Source organism: Perissodus microlepis, chromosome 1 (assembly GCF_051167445.1).
Source record: "Perissodus microlepis isolate ML-2025 ecotype Zambia chromosome 1, ASM5116744v1, whole genome shotgun sequence".
Classification (NCBI taxonomy): Eukaryota; Metazoa; Chordata; class Actinopteri; order Cichliformes; family Cichlidae; genus Perissodus; species Perissodus microlepis.
Window position 1 is genome coordinate 7,363,328 of NC_140461.1, and position 11,516 is coordinate 7,374,843.

At 38.6% G+C, this 11,516-nt stretch overlaps 1 protein-coding gene across 4 annotated transcripts in view; it reads right to left on the reverse strand.

Moving 5' to 3' along the window:
• The window catches only part of akap13a (A-kinase anchoring protein 13a), a 120,770-nt gene extending 118,248 nt beyond the window's left edge, over window positions 1-2,522 (reverse strand). For all 4 annotated transcript variants that reach the window (XM_084928366.1, XM_084928375.1, XM_084928359.1 and 1 more), the window contains exon 1: window positions 2,116-2,522. The gene's annotated coding sequence lies outside the window, so the exon portion shown is untranslated. The remainder of the gene's footprint in view (window positions 1-2,115) is intronic.
• Between the last annotated feature and the right edge of the window lie 8,994 nt (window positions 2,523-11,516).

The window sequence follows — 11,516 nt, forward strand, 5'->3', positions numbered from 1 at the left end:
ATATATATATATATATATATATATATATATATATATATATATACATATACATACATATACATACATATATATATATATATATATATATATATATATATATATATATGTGTGTGTGTGTGTGTGTGTGTGTGTGTGTGTGTGTGTGTGTGTGTGTGTGTAAATATAGCTAATTATTAAATTAAATGCCTTTTTTTGAGAACCAACTATGACATCACTGTTGAGGATGTATCCATTTCGGATTCTTTTTACATTTGCACATAGATACACCTTACCAGAGCTACCTTAACTTTCATGGCACACATTCATCCAGGTGCTTACGATTGGCCTCCTATCAGCTTGAAGCAATCAGGTTGTTCTCCTCTATGGTACTTTGAACCAGAGAATGGTTACTCACGCTCACCTTCCTTTTTAATGACAGTGCTGAGATTATTGTAAACAATGGAGAATATGCTATGCTAAACAAACTATGTAATGACATCATTTCCCATCATTCCCGCGCGCACACACACACACACAGATAGATAGATAGATAGATAGATAGATAGATAGATAGATAGATTCCTTTTCTTATTGCCACATATCAAATAACCATTTAAATTTAATAACTACTGATAAATCTGTGTAAGACAATAATAGCTGATATTGCTGGTTTAGTTCTTAATTTCCTTATCTCATTTTAACTGAATCTATGATACTTTTCCTAGTCCATCTATCTATCTTATTGCACTTATCCAGTTCAGGGTTGCAGTGGGACATGCTACTTAGCCAAGCTGCAAAAGGGCAAGAGCCAGGGTACACCTTGGACAGGTTGCCATTCTGTCACTGTACTAAAATAGAGATACAGACAACCATTTTTACTCACATTCACACCTTTTGGCAGTTTAGAATCACCAATTGAACTAACATCACTACCAGGTTTTTGGACTGTCGGAGGAAGCCAGAGTACCCAAAGAGAACCCAAAGAGAACCCATGAGGAGAAGATGGTCACTAGATGATGGATACAAACTCAGAACCTTCTTCTATGAGGCAACAGTGCTTACCACCATGCTGTGTGGTATTAGCGTGGCACATTGGTGGATGCTTATTTTAAACACAGCACGTATATTCAAGTAATCTCTATGTGCCAAAAAAAGCTCTAAATGGCTGATTTCTGACAGTTTTTTCTACCCTTAAAACTGTATCATGTCAACAAGAAGGGATCTTTTTAAAATATTCATCTCAGATGCAAGAGATGAGAGATATATCTTAATTTTTTAAATAACTCAAGCAGGTAGCAGACCCACCCACCTGCTTTTAGACTTTCTGTTTGCAACAGACAGCCAATCACAAAAAAAATTGTAGAAGAAGGGAAAACAGCTTCTTTTCTGGCAACGCACGAACCAAAGAGCTACACTGAGGCCAAGTATGAGATAAATAATGATTACTTTGAACTCTGAATCATGCAAAGTTACTCTTTGACTATTTTATGACTTGATCTATTTAAACTACATACACCTGAAGACTTTTTTAACCAAGCCCAGACACCAGGAACATTTGGTTTAAAATTCTCTTGGTGGGGGTTATACACTGCACAAAGCACAAAACAGCCTGAAATCATGGTAAAAGAAGGTCACCGAGCTGGGTGGTGGAAATGAGGGGCCTAGTATAAGATAAGGGTTAGTTGAAATCATGCAAAGCTACTTTAGTAGAATCAACATATAAAGAATAATAGGGCTCCTTAAATGATACAATGCTAAATACTATTATCTAATGAGCACAACATTTAATGCTAGTATGAGAGCTTTCGGAGTGGTGATATAAGCATACTTGCATAAGTCACAAGCCTTTCTTCTTTACCTCCTAAACTTTAGCTTCTTTTGAACAGTATCATTTTACACGTCTATGTTGGTCTTCGTCGTTTTAAAGCTAGCAGAAACGTGAGAAGCTCTAGCTTTTGGCCCCACAGGCTCTAAGTGAAGATGTCATGGCTACCAAGCAACATGTTAATAAACCCACCCAGCAGCCATTTAACAACTTCTTTCAATGTAAAACAACCCCGATACGTACAAAGCCACGCCGGGCTCCATTCATAGTACAGCTGATAACGGGTTTACATTGTAAAGGAGTCCTCTTACCTTCAGCACTTGAAGCTCAACGTGAAGAAGATGAAAAAGAATGTTCTGAACACATAATAATCCAACTGTTGGTGAACTCGCAGTATTTGGATGTTCAAAAAAAGAGTGAAAAGTTGCGCAGCGATCAGGTTTTCAAACCAAAAGTGTTCTCTTCAAGGAACAAGACTGACTTTCTCAGAGTTGTTAGTGTTTCCCAGGACAACTCAATGGGGAGGAGTCAGCACGAGGACTATTAAAAGCTCAGTGGTTTGTTTTTCATGGAGTAGACTTTCAGACAAGAGGAAGTCAGTGTAAACTCGTGAGGGGGGCTTGAGTAACTTTAGTGATTTCCCAAAAATTACTTCGAGAGGGAACTAATATTGTGAAACGGTCACTGTCCGGGTTTGTGAAAAAGTATCGTGGTCGGTCCCCAGAGTCGAAATGAAAAAACGGAGGAAGCTGGAAAGATCAGATTAACATCCCGTCTGTGCTTTTCACAATAAAGGAACACGAACCCTGCACGCTACTAGGACCAAGGTGTCATGGACCGCATACCACCGAACTAATAACTAGATCACTGAATGAAAACACATTCAAAGTTACTTCGGAAAACTTGAAAATGAAAACTACGTCAAAGTCTGTGTCATAAATAAGAAAGGAATATATGAGAAGGACTTTTCATTTTTATTTTGAGAATAAAGTTGAAATTGTGATAGCTATGAAAATAAAACATATGGCTGGAGCTGAAATATTGCTTTGAGAATAAAGTCAAAATGTCGGAATAAATGTGAAAAGTTACATCCAGAAGAAACAGTAGTTTTTTTTTTCTTTCAAAATTAAAGCTGAAATTACAAGACTAAAACTCAAATATTAAGATAATCAATGAAATGTTACCGGTGTTAAGTCAAATTAGGGGTAGCTAGTGCACAGCTGCCCAGAAAAATGCCTTGTGCTTAAAAAGCATTTAATCACACTACAGAGTGACAACTTTGGGAGCTAATCTTATTCTTTAAACTTACTTTATTCTTTACATACATTTTCAATTTCACTTTCAAAATTTTGACTTTACGGTAACAATGCAAATAAAAAAAATACTTCTAACATTTTTTCTTAATTGTGGCCTTAACAAAACTTTGGATAGATCCAAAAAAAAGTACTTTAAACTATCAAGACATTTACATTACTCTGTAGTAACAAAACAACAGGAATAGTAATGTGTTTAGTAACAGTAATGCATGCAAATGATTTGAAGGATGACTGCATCCAGTGGTTTCCAGTGTGTTTGACACCGCCTGCTCTGGGAGACATCGTCTTAAATACAAACACACAAACGATAATGGTTTGGCATCACTTTGCCATGTATCTGAATGGATTTTTAAACTTAGAAGCTAAAATTTGTTTGTATGGCCCAATGCAATAGTCTGTATTGCATTTTTCTCATGGAATGGTTGGGATTACTTCAACATTTATTGGTCCTATGATGGGTCAGATTATTTGGGAATGATGTCACTTACATGGCAATTATTGTAACTTGCAACATAATTGTATATTTATTTTTATTTTTCAGTACAACTGTCATGCATTTCCCAACACTGAGCACTGACAGCAGATCATAATCAGTACTATCAGTAAAAAATAGTGCTTGAAACTGTACATCCACAACATACACACACAAAGCACTTTGCTCTGTGTAACACCAGGGAAACACTTATTCAAAGTCTCTATTTTCGATTTTCATTAAGTAAAAAGAAATAAAATAACTTTATAGTTCACAAATTGTCATTAGTAGAAACTAGAAGAATTTTATACAGTAAAATTCATCAGCATATTGAAAATTTAACTACCCAAAACATAATCACACAAATCCAGATGATTTAACTATAAATGTAATCTTGTAGTTACTAATTTATTTGTAGTCAAATACGCTGAAACCATAGCAAACCCCATCTTCCACCATATAAACTTTTATTTTGAAGGGAGCGCTTCAAGCCACTAACTTTAACCACTAACTGCTGCTCAGCTGACAGACAGTGATCCTACACTGCTTTCTGTAATAAGGCTAAAGAAGAAATTAAGTGAAGGTTGCTGCACATTTTGCTTAATTTAAGTTGTAGCTTCTCTGAACCACAGTGACCTTTATATGCTGGGCGGACTCTACTTTTCTATTATTACTTTGCTGAAGTCACAGAACTGCTCTGCACAGGGCTGCTATAAATCACGTCTTGTAGCAACATTAGTTGTTAGTAACGCTACACAGAGATTAAAATGCATTACACAAAGACACTGAATTCATTTGATCCATATTGGTTGCATGCCATACAGTACGGTAAAGGTCACTGATTCCAAACACATTAAGCTTCCTTTCTTGCTTTCCCCTTTTTCAGTTTGGTAACGTATCAAAAAGTGATCTATGATTTAGACTATCTATGATCTATGATTTGGACCCAGTGATGAGAGGTGAAAAGTACAATCTCCTGACATTACATTGTGAATCACAGGCGCTTTCATTTTTCAGCAGTGCAAACATTAGGTAGATGCTTATAATGTAGAACAGCGAGTTTCAGTGTTGTCTCATCATGACTGCAAATCCCTTCCAGGCAGAGGGGCGAAGAAAAACTCCTGTGGTTTCAGCTGCCCTCTGCAGGCACAGGAGGTTTTCTGCAAGGATCTCTGTTCCCAACACATTATATACAATATACTGGTAAAGGAATGCTGTTTGAAACTTTTATAACACCCCCCTCCAAAATGCTGGAAACGCAAACATAAGTAGTTTCCAAACCCATGAAATACATTTGTCTCTTTCTGTGTTAAATATCAACAGGAAGAAAGAAAAAAAAAGAGCACAAAAAACAAGACCTTGTGTGCTCGGTTTACTCAGTCTTGTAAAGAATACAGTGTTTAGAATAACCTTACCTTTCTCATACATACTGATACAAAGCAGGGCAGCACTGAAAAGGAGCTTTCATTCCCTCTGGCTTTAGCCGGCCAGATTTATAAATAAATAAATGTATGTTGTTTGTGACTTCTATTATTTGCCTTCGGGCATCAACAAAATGAATTAGAGCTTGCAAATACCATCACATATCCTCATTCAAAAAAAGGATAATGCATGCTTATGTGTTTAAAATCAAGCCAGAGTTATTTCTGGATCTTTAGAATGACATGAACTGAGCTAATGAAAAAAAATCAGTGTTTTTCAGCTGAGCCTTGCTGGCATGTGAGGCCACACTTCCGGATGGAATCACTTTTAATAATGTCACAGTGTCCCTCGGGCAGGAAAAAAAGAAATCTTGATAAGTGAAAATCTTTTAAAAAGAAAATCTACTGTGCAACTTCATGAACCAACTAAGAGTCTAGATAGATGACTGGCTGCCTGTATGGACAGACTGACCCGTCAGAATGAAAAAAATATTTCTGAGTATCAGTTCCCAGCTCAGAATTTGAGTTTGAGGCTGTTTCACTCCATCCACAGATTATCTGCTGTTATGGATCACAGCTGTGACAAAAGCATTACTGATAAATCAGACCACTCTGCTGCCTTGTGCAAGTAAATGTCTCTTGCCAGAAAGAGAAAATCACAATAAATACCCCATAATCTCCAATGGTGTGTCTTTGGCTGCAGCAGAACCGGATGGATAGATGGGTGTAAAATAAATAAAACATTTTTAGACTAAATTTCTGCACAATTCTGGGAATCGTGGGTTATTGTGCTTCCATTTTTGTCGTTTCACAAAAATGAAAATACTGATCACGCTGGAAAAAGATGAAAGCTTTGATGTCATAAACATACATATAAAAACACTAGAAACTAGAAAATGTTTAAATATTTAATGCTGAACCTGAAATAAAAGCTATCAAGATTTTACCTGAAACTCATACAAAGACATAAAACTTACTACCATCTTTAAAGCTCACCTTTCTGCACAGACGCTGGCATCTGGCACCTCATCAAACACATGCGTACGGTGCCATCAACACAACAGGCGTACTCTTTCCATCACTGTACGTGAAATTGAACCGCATAAAAGTTGTTTTGGAGGCCCAGCAGGGATCCAGGCCTCCCAGCCATCACAAGCATCTGGGCTCGGAGCTACGCCTCTCTCCTGCACCTGTAACCACCCGAGGGTTAGATAAATGGCAGGTGGTATTGAAAAGGGTCTCCATTCACAGCCATACCGAGCTGCACTTAGACACATTATTGCAGCCTGGAGGAGGAGTGGAGGGATGTGGGGAGAATGATGAAGCAGGGGGGGTCTACAGAGTGCCAGAACATGAGTGAGACGGGGTAACAAGCATGACACAAAGAAGTACATAGCTGCCTTTGTGTGGTGATAAAAGAAGGTTTTGTAAGTTGGAGGATTTGGATGGAAGAGATAGAGCTGGAAAAAAAAGCCCCATCCTGAGTAAACACTTGGACAGAGAGAGGAGCGAGAGGCATATCATTTGGCTGAAGTGCCTTCAGAATAAACTGCCTCACAGCTCAGTGGAAGGACCCTCTCACTCAGCACCAGTGTCCACAAGTCTTTTAACTCTGACCTTTGTTGTTTATATACAGTTAAAGCTACACTGGGAAATGTTTGCAGTCCAAACAGCCACAGTGGGGAGATGTTTGAAAGTGTTTTTAATACTCAAGGTCAATTTAGCAGCTCTTTTGTTTGTGGTTTTTAAATTTATAAACACATAACGCTCCAGGGATCTTGCTTGAGGTTCAATTTTTAGTTTTAACCTTGTTTAACAAAGCAGCCATAGCTGCCAATTTACAAAAACTGACTCCACAGGACACTCGTGCATACAGCTCATCTAAGCCACTTGAGGCTGCCTTAAAAAGTCATTCAGTCCACACAGACCCCAGTGTTAGAAAGCTCACCTTCAAGACCCAGCTGCACAGACCTAGATTTCAGATGATGACCCCCCCCCCTGGAAACCCCAAATCTGTATAACCTCCGGCATCTGATAAATAAATAATGAATATATATAGACCACCGGTTCCCAAGGGTCTCCAACCAGTCTCTAGGCCTTTGTGTCTGGGACTTTACAGTAGAAATAAAACATGCTTATACTACAAAAACGGTATTCTCCATAGCTATACAATAGGGTATTTATTTGCTGAGGCATCTATTTAGTTAATAAAAGGTTTAAAGTAAGGAATGTGGCCACTCCAAGTGACTAGACTGCTAAGTCTTTTTCAAAAATGACCTGAGCTTATTTGAGGCACTGAATTGGACTGCCTGTGTTTGCAGTGTTGATGGCGATTTCAAACATATTAAATGCAACTGCCTGACAAATAGCATGGCAAGTTGTGTGGTTAATTATAATTAACTGCCTCGACAGCCAGCAAAAGAGGTCTGTGTTCCAGATTGGACAAATGAAATTGTAGTATTTTACTGTTACGTTACTTACAATTAATTAGAAGGTGTCTATGTCTGTGCAGTCCACCCATATTGACTGAAGGTGCAGTGTGCTAAGAAAGCTTGCAAGCCACAACTAAAACCGCATCTCAGCCAGATATGGTTACCTTTAGGTTAAAACACTAAACAAAACAGGAAATTACAAGCCAACGTAGGCCATTTTTACACACCCTTAGTGTCATTATCACAACGCCATCTAGTGGCTTTGATAATTATTAGAAAGGTGAAAGTTAGTAAACTCATATTATTATTATTATTATTATCACTTGTGGTAAAAGATTGATTATGAGGGTTATTTTTACTTAATAAAATAAGGCTCTGTTATATTTTGCAGCATCATATAGATTTTTTTTGTGTCAAAATTTGCTCAAAATCTGATTTAGATAACATGCTAGCTTGATTTAAAGCAGCACTGCTGGATTTCTGTCCACCTGTCAACAACACAAGTTAAAGACAAAATTTATGTACTACCACTCTATATGGTGTCTAAGGTAAACACTCAAGCAAAATTTGCATTCTAAATGAGCATTTTTATCAAGTCTTCAGTCATTTAAGTCACTTCGGCCAGTACACATTAACCTACAGGAGCTGGTTACTCATGGAAAAATGACATGATGCTCCTGGTACACGCTTTCATGCAGATGTTAATGCCAGATGAGGTCGGTGCTCCATAGCTGTAGGCAACAGCAATGCACCATGCCTAGCAGCACTCAGCAACCCTGCTCTGTAACTTTGCATAGTCTAACAGTTCTCAGCTGAGTTGCTGTAGTTCCCAAAATTTGGGAACCACATCCACATCAGATTACACCACCATACTAGATTTAAATGAACCCACAAGAATTACCCATTATTTTTCAAATGTTAGTAAAGAGAGGCTGCATGACTAGGTGTTTGATTTTATATACCAGCAAGTGTAAACACCTGAATTCAAAGATGAAGAGGTCATTATTTTGTTTGTTATTTTTGATTATGCCCTCAGAAATAACATATAGCCATTTAACCTTTAATATAACCATATTGATAAATGCAGTTTTAGATTAAATGTAAGGAAAGAATGAATAAAATCTCAATGTAAATAAACAGCTTGTATGTTAAAAAATATCACGCCATAAGATGCTCTGACTATTGTTCTTTGAAGTTTCATATCATTGTTACTTTGGGAAAGTTGACACATGTTCAGCATAAAAAGTTCTGACACCATAAAGATAAAAGCTTCCTCTGGGCTGTAGCTGTCTGTTTTCTCAGCAGCACTGTTCACTCAGCTGCCACCCACCATTTGTTACAGCAGAGCTTTTCACATGCTTACCTTACAGGTACAACAATTCTCAGGATACTTCATACCAATTCTCTGTAACTGTCAACTTTAAATTGACTCTGGGTGTGAGATTCTTACCATCAGATCCTTATTTTCTTCATCTCGGTGTGCAAAAAAAAGCTCCAAACTTCAAAGTGTACCTTATTATCATGATACAGTGTGGTATAATTGCACAGATAACAGTGCACCAGTCATGCTGCTGTCATTCAGCTGAATGGACTGGCTGACATCCAAACTGCCACCCCACAGTCATTGTGTGTGATGAATACGTGGATGCTTGTATTTTAGTATCAACAAATGCCAGGAAAATACCAAAATTAACATTTACGAGTATTTCCTGTGAGCCTGACATGAGGCCTCGTGTAGCTTATTTCCACAGTGTTCTGTGAAAGGTCACAATAAAGACCTCGATGACATAAATCAATAATGTTTTTGTAATTAAAAGCATTTATCAATAATCTCAGTGCCCACAAGATGTCAGTATCTGTGGCGCTGCAGGTCTGTAAGTCCATTTGATCCTCATCACCTGGGATTTACTGTCTCTGTGCAGTCGAAACACACCACAGTACAAATCACTGTCACATAAACTCAGTGTGTGTTCCACCAATCAGAGCATGCACACTAAGTTTCTGGAGCAGTTTTTGACCAGTTGAAATGACTCCAGTGACGCAAAACCATGACTGCACTTTGTTCACACCCGGAATTGAAGTTAACCAACTGCTTTGTTTCTTCACACTTCTGTGTGTCTTAGCATGCAGTCCTGGATCCGTGCCAGAGAGCAGGTCAGGTGACTTAAGCTAAGTTGGCGTGTCCAACCAGATGATTGGGATTTGGGGTGGTCGGACTCTGGCCGTCTCCCACCCGCCACCACATCCCACCTCCATTCACCAAAGCTCAGCAGATTAACTCCCTCAGATCTTTCCTCTTTAATTAGGAGCAAACAGGAGGCATGAAGGCACAGCGACTCCATACTAATAATTCATGATAAGCACAGCTGGGGAAATAAACAAAGAGGCCTCACTTAGATTTCACCAGAAAATCTGTATGTAAAACCATTATTTTTCTGCTTCTGAATATACTCCACAAAATAATGTTTACTCAGCTGGGAGAAAAAACTCATACATTTCATCTATTACCATTTCTACAAGTCAGTTGGATCACATTTTTACATATAGTTTTTTATCTTTCAACTATAAGCAAATATGAAGAACAGGGGAAATGAGCTACATATAAGACTCGGCTTTAACTTGGAGACCCACAATCATGTGGAGCGTCCTCTCTAAGCTATGTAGCACTGACTCCATTAAGGCCCAGGCAGCAGATGAGAAAAAACACCAAGCTATGTCTCAGTAATTGTACCAGCAGGGTTCTGTTTGCTGTATTCTTCACCGCCTTGTTATCTTAAAGTTATTTTGCGCCCACATATATAGAAGATGAGGCACTCAACAAAAGGAAGCTGCAGTGCTGAAAAGAACTGACACTTGAACAGAAGATGCAGAAACCCTGAGGGTCTTATAAACAGTATTTTAAGCAAATCAGACTGTAAACAAACAGTTGCAACAATTGAGTTCGCATCAGACATGAAAAGGAGAGAAAGCAAGGAATTTCTCTAACCCAAGTCAATACCTAAGTCAATGCAAAACATATAGTAGAATGTAGTTATTTGTCTGACAATGACTCAAAAATAAACTTTAATTCCACAATAATACAAGGTTGCAAGGATGTCAAAGGTCACGGAAATAAAAATTTATTTGGTCCTGCAGTCTATACAGATTTCATAGGAGGTAAAAGCAGTAAATAGTGAGTTCATGTTAGACTAAAAGGGATGCAAGAGTGGGTTTATCACGCCTTCCCAGAATCCTCCCCTGGAAGCCATTCATTTCCTGGATATTTGCATGAGACGTCTCCTCAGTTCATTGCAGGGATTGCCCCTCCTCCTGAGGCAGGCCTATGGCGGGCACCATCAGCTGCAATCTCACTGTGCTGCCAGAGGACACAGCTCTGCAAATGAAGGACAGAGACATTACAAAGTGTAAAACCCAGGCACAAATTTTCACTCTTAGAGTCTACATCAAGTGTGCACAGCTGTGACACAGTATCATTAACGCTGACAGGAGGCAGGGCCAGAATAACAGGCCGAGAGGGTGGATTATGTGGATGCGCATGTCTGTAGATGTCATGATGGCGTAATAAAGAACTGCAATGTGTGATTGGTGGATAGTGTCCCTACATGGATGGGTAAAGGCAGTCACAGGTGGGGCTTGGAGGAGGGGTTAAATGGAGACTGGTGAAGACAGAGAGTAAGGGGGCTAAATTTAGCCAATGGCTCTGCTGGGGTGGAGCTAATCCTCTTTGCACTCGAATTATCTGGCCTTCGGATTAGAGAGCTTTGCCTCTATGTAAGACATCTACTCTTTATAATGATGTCCCATAGCAGGCCGTACCAAGTCCACTGATGGGGGTGTGAGAGTTGACAGACTGACCACAGATATGAATTTTGTGTGCGCGTGCATGTGAGTGTGTTTTGTCATGGTATGTCACACAAATGTGCGTTATATAGTAACAGCAAGTTAGTAACAGCTATCATATATTGCTGCATATGGTGCATTTAATATTGGATCAAAATTAAAATTTAAATCTTAACACAATATGTACACTAGTGAGCAAGGCACAAATGATCTCTGATATATACAATGAAC